This window comes from Hippocampus bargibanti, linkage group LG03 (assembly GCF_051943395.1).
Source record: "Hippocampus bargibanti isolate YZ-2025 linkage group LG03, ASM5194339v1, whole genome shotgun sequence".
Lineage (NCBI taxonomy): Eukaryota > Metazoa > Chordata > Actinopteri > Syngnathiformes > Syngnathidae > Hippocampus > Hippocampus bargibanti.
In genome coordinates, this window is record NC_142736.1 from 16048741 (window position 1) to 16054084 (window position 5344).

At 39.1% G+C, this 5344-nt stretch overlaps 1 long non-coding RNA gene across 1 annotated transcript; it reads left to right on the forward strand.

Annotated features, from left to right (window-relative positions):
- The first annotated feature begins 2460 nt into the window (after positions 1-2460).
- LOC148900471 (uncharacterized) lies at positions 2461-4831 on the forward strand. Its single transcript, XR_016114457.1, has 3 exons — positions 2461-2738; positions 3158-3297; positions 3655-4831. It is a non-coding gene; the product is annotated as an uncharacterized LOC148900471 (long non-coding RNA).
- Positions 4832-5344: the final 513 nt, after the last annotated feature.

The window sequence follows — 5344 nt, forward strand, 5'->3', positions numbered from 1 at the left end:
GTCGGATATATCGATAGTCCCGGTTATATCGATATTTTTTCGGACTCCCTTGAATATCGATATAACGAGACTTTACTGTACCATATTAATTGAATGGCTGTGGCCCAGTGGTTCGTGCATACTCTGGCTCTGCCTTCTTGCTTGGATTTTGCCATGCCACATGCATTACTATTCAAGAAGTAAAATACCATTACAGTGATTGTTTCAGTGTTATACAGTTTAAGACAAACTACTATACAAAATAATATAATGGGACAAATCCCTGCATTTATAATTTATTGATCGTATTACGTCTGAATACAATCATTTCACTCTGGGGAACTCACCAAGGCGATAGATTTAAGTGTACCAAGCTTTGTATCACAACATTTAGTACCCGACGCGTCCGTAGGGGTAATCCAACATTAAATTTAATAATTTGAGGGACTCGATAAAACCGTTTCTCATTAATTAGCATCATTGAAGTGGTTTGACAAGGGAGTCCGTCTTCGCCTGAAAGGAATTTGAAGCACGCTGTGATTAAAATGCACTCCATCTAGTTTTATTTTGTTATGCTATGAATATCTTGTTTTCTATCCTTTCACCGACCATCCTCTTTCAATTGCTGCTGTGGACTGCAAATGTCCCCATTGTGGGACGAATAAAGGTTTTCTGATTCTGATTCTGATCTGGTGCCTAAAAGCAGACAGATTTGTGACATTCTATATTTTGTTCAAGATAAGGAGCCATAACACATAGTCTGTTCATTAAAAATTTGGGCTCTCATGCAGGATGCCCTTGTTTTAGAAAATACAACTAAGAATTTAAACATGCTTATAGGGGTTACATAAAGGTATGCAATAATGAAAATAGTGGTTTTGCAAGAAAGCCCAAAATATAAAAAATATTACACAGTAATAGTTGCTCTGTAAAAAGGAAGTCTCAGGACCCTACTTTTTGTAGCTACGCGGCCATGCACACGGCATAAATCCGAGCACTTCATTTCCGTGCCAGGGCAAGTCTCGTTTTGAATGTTTGGGAATTTGATCAGCCATGCTACATTGTGACAGGTGTTCCAGTATATTTGAATGGCTGCCCCCATAGTATGTAAACATTTGATGTCCAAGAGTAGTCTAAGCTCTCTTTGACTCTCTAGAACCCGGCCCACCAAGGTGGTAAAACAAGATATTTAAACAAGGCGCTAATGTCATGTGTGGATTTCATTCTAGTTCATTCGGAAATAGAGTGGGACAATCACTCATGGAAAAAGGAATGAAATTGAATGCATTGACATCGTCTTTATCATCAAGTGCCCTCTCCACAGTGTCTTAACATCATCCATTCATCCCACCACTCATTTTCATAATCGCTTGTCGTGAACAGAGACGTGGAGGTGGGGTCTTGCTGGAGGTTTACCCCACCTGACTTTGACTGACTTATTGGTACCAAATCCACCTGAAACAAAGCTAACAGTTTCTCTCTCACTATAGACAATTTGACTGTTTCGCCCTCCTATCAGGTCAAAAGCCTCGGTGTCATCCCTAACAGCACACTATCTTTCCACTCACATATAAATAACTTAACCCGATGTGCGTACTTCCAACTATGCAATATCAATCGTCTTCGCCCGTCCGTCTCTCACCCCCCACACCACTGCTATCCTTGTTCATAGTCTTGTCACCTTGCGAATTGATTATTGCAATTCACTTCTCCTTGGTGTCCCTCAGAAACTTCTCCACAAACTTCAACTCGTCCAGAATTCTTCAGCCCGGATCATCACCAGAACCTCATCCTTTCACCACATCACCCCCGTCCTCCAAGAGCTCCACTGGCTCCCGGTCAAATATAGAATCAATTTTGAAATTCTTCTTTATACATTTAAAGTTATCCATATCCCCCCATACCGATCTGACCTTATTCAAATTTCTATTCCCCCTCGTTCCCTCAGATCTTCTTCCTCCCTCAACCTCTGTGTGCTCCCTGCCCATCACAGCACGATAGGGGACAGAGCTTTCAGCTACTCTTCCCCCTAACTCTGGAATTCACCTCCTCCCAACATTCGTAACATCGATTCTCTTCCCACCTTCAAATCCCACCTCAAAACCCACCTATTTAAAATTGCATTTTCTGTGTAGCTCTCTGTCGTTTCTATTTATAATTGTATTTTATTTATTGTATTTTATTTATAATTGTACTTTATTTATTATTGTGTCTATGCTTTTCTGTGACTGTAAAGTGTCCTTGAGAGCTTAGAAAGAATCCTGAAATAAAATGTATTATATTATTGTTGGGGTAATTCGCTATACGAACTTCTTTAAACATCTTTTTGCATTGTTTTGTTTTTCTTGGACTTCGTGATACGTCATATCCTGCCTGCCTTTACATGATGTCACATCCTATTATGTCACATCCTATTTCACGTCACATCCTATCTCCACATCTTATATAAATGCTCTCCCAGCGTGTCTATCTCTCTTTTCCTCTCTGTCTCTCCTCAACCGACCTCACAATGTCCCTGCTGTCTACAAGATTCAAATAACTTATTCTGTTCAACACCTGGCTTCCTGCTGATTTCACCATCCCACTTCTAACACCCTGAAGAGCGATGAACCAGGAACGAACGATTACTTTTAACCCATCCATCCATCCATTTTCCGTTCCGCTTATTCCTCATTAGGGTCGCGGGGGGTGCTGGAGCCTATCTCAGCTGTCTTTGGGACACCCTGAATTGGTTGCCAGCCAATCGCAGGGTGTGACAGGTTGTAAATTATCGTATTTCCTATTTTGGTTACATTCGCGTAGTTCTATTGGTTTACAAATGATATATATCGAAAATGTTTATTTAAACATGGAACGCCTGCTTCGGTTAGTGTTTCGTGTCGGACCGATTTAGATCGTTGGACCGGAAATTGTTGTGCACATACGTTTGCATTAGATCGGGGCATTCGAAGTAAACCACTGTTGAGTCAAGACGTATCTACGGAGCCCCTAAGGGGACATCGAAGAAAAAAAAAAAAAAACTTTGCGAGATCTCGCAAAACTTTGCGTTCCCTCGCAAAACTTTGCGTTCCCTCGCAAAACTTTGCGTTCCCTCGCAATACTTTGCATTCTCTCGCAAAGATTGCGAGATCTCGCAATCTTTTTTAAAAAAATGTGCGTTCCTGTACTTCCGGGTCAGCTTGGCTCAGGTAGACGGTCGCGCGCGCTGCTTATTGAGAGAAGGCAACAACTCGGCGCATCATGGAGGAAGACTTGGAACACTTCTTGCAGTCAAGAAACGTCCCTCACGTGGACATTGCACGTATGAAAAGCGACAAGGTGGGCATACAGCTACAAAGTCTGATGTAATAAGCAAAACAAGAGAAACATGGTCATTTTTTTTCGAAGTAGTATTGGTAGTAGGTCAATAAAGTGAAAGTGAAGCTAACATTTCTATCTACTCTACCTGTACTGTTAATTCTATTTTAATAATGAGGTTATTAACACAATTTAAAATCGATATTACAGTTAGTAATTGGGCTGTCGCTACCTAATGTACTATTCTCGTGTAATACTGAATACAAATAATGATGACTGTAGTGTCCCATCACTCATGTGAATATGTTAAATGTATTAAAAGTTATTGATAATTAAATAAACATGTCAAGTATTTATTCTCACAATTTATCTTTGCAGGTTGACATGGCAGTAATTGCTATGATGACCGAAGAGCAAATGGGCAAATATATCACTTCTTATGGTGATCGAATAGCTGTCCTTTGCTTTTGTCATTAGAAAATGTCCAGTGGTGATAATGAACTGCTCCTCCAAAAATTAAGAGGCAAAATAAGATCAAGGAAAAAAGGTGTACTGGCTGAGACTTCGGGAGTACTCCAAAACCATGTTGATGGGATGGCAAGACATAACAATGTTTCTGCAGAAAAGACTCAAAGGAAGATTTATGGCAACGATTACCATCAAGTGAGGACAAGCAAAGGTGGAGGAACAAGGTATGCCATCCTGGAAAAAAACAGCAACTGTCGCTCAAATTTTGGAGCTGGGAAAAGGGCTATTTTTCCCAGATGGAAGCTAAACCAAAGGACCTGTTGAAGACTTTACTTTTGAGGTCTGTGATTTCAAAAGAAGCCACATTGCTTTAGATGAAACAATTGGCAGACTCTATGAAAAAACCAAATTGAAACTGTTAAGATTTTACATTGGCACAAAAGAAAATACTCCAACATCTCATTTGGATGAATGCAGTGAAGCTCATTCATCTGTCGCCAACATGGTGGGAGAAAGTGCGCAATTGATTGATTGACTCTCTTATGTCTACACATACATGTACACACATCAGTTTAGGAGCATTTCATTATGCGTATCGTTACTTTGAGATGTAAAACATCTGTCATGGTCAACCTTGCGTAGGGCAGTCTACAGTTGTATTTTCCATTTGTGTCTACAATTGATTTCATGGTTATTATTCATTCATTCCATTTTCCATATCACTTATTCTCCTAATGGTTTCGGATATGGTGCCACTTTCAGTTTGACCTAAAGGTTTGAAGTTGATATGTCATGTAATGTTGCAAATATTTGCACTGTTCAAACAAAAGCAATTCTTTTTTTACTTGATATTGTATTCCATTTATATGTTTGTGATTGCTGTTCATACGAATTTGTCAATGTTAATAAAATTTGTTCCAAATAATTCATGTTTTTTTTAAACACAAGACACCACCTGCTGACGAAATTGAAGAGTGACAATTATGTTATCATTTACAGGCAAGTGATTGTGTACTGGGGTGCAGGAATACTATTCAGATCCACATTGGTTAAGTATTTGTGGTTAAAATCAGCAACCAAGACAGTATATTTATTGACACCCAGAATGATTTGGCAAATGAACATTTCATATTGATCAAATATGCTTTCCTTATACAGTAACAAAAACAGCAGACAAAAAATGATTTAAATTGTGATTGCTATATATTATTCGTCCTCAAATGTATCCCAATAATCCATTTAAAGTGAAGTGATAAAAGAAATGATGAACAAAGGGTTGAAGAAATGGCAATGGTCGTCGGATTCAGCCTTCATTAAATATTACTTCGAACCAGTTGAACCAGTTCACCCAAACACACACCAAAAAAAAATATGGTTATTGCTTTGAGTAATTCATGTTTAAATTTTAATGTAATATAATTCCAGAATGACTGGTATCCGGAAACAAAAATGCTTTCACCAAAGGTTAATGTCTCTGACCCCTGAAAACATCATGCTTCTAATTTAGATTTGCAGTAAGGGCCTCTCTGAGCTGCAAGTACAAGTTCACAGCCTGATACGGCTCTTTTGGTGGCATCAGACCAGACTGGGCCATTAAGGA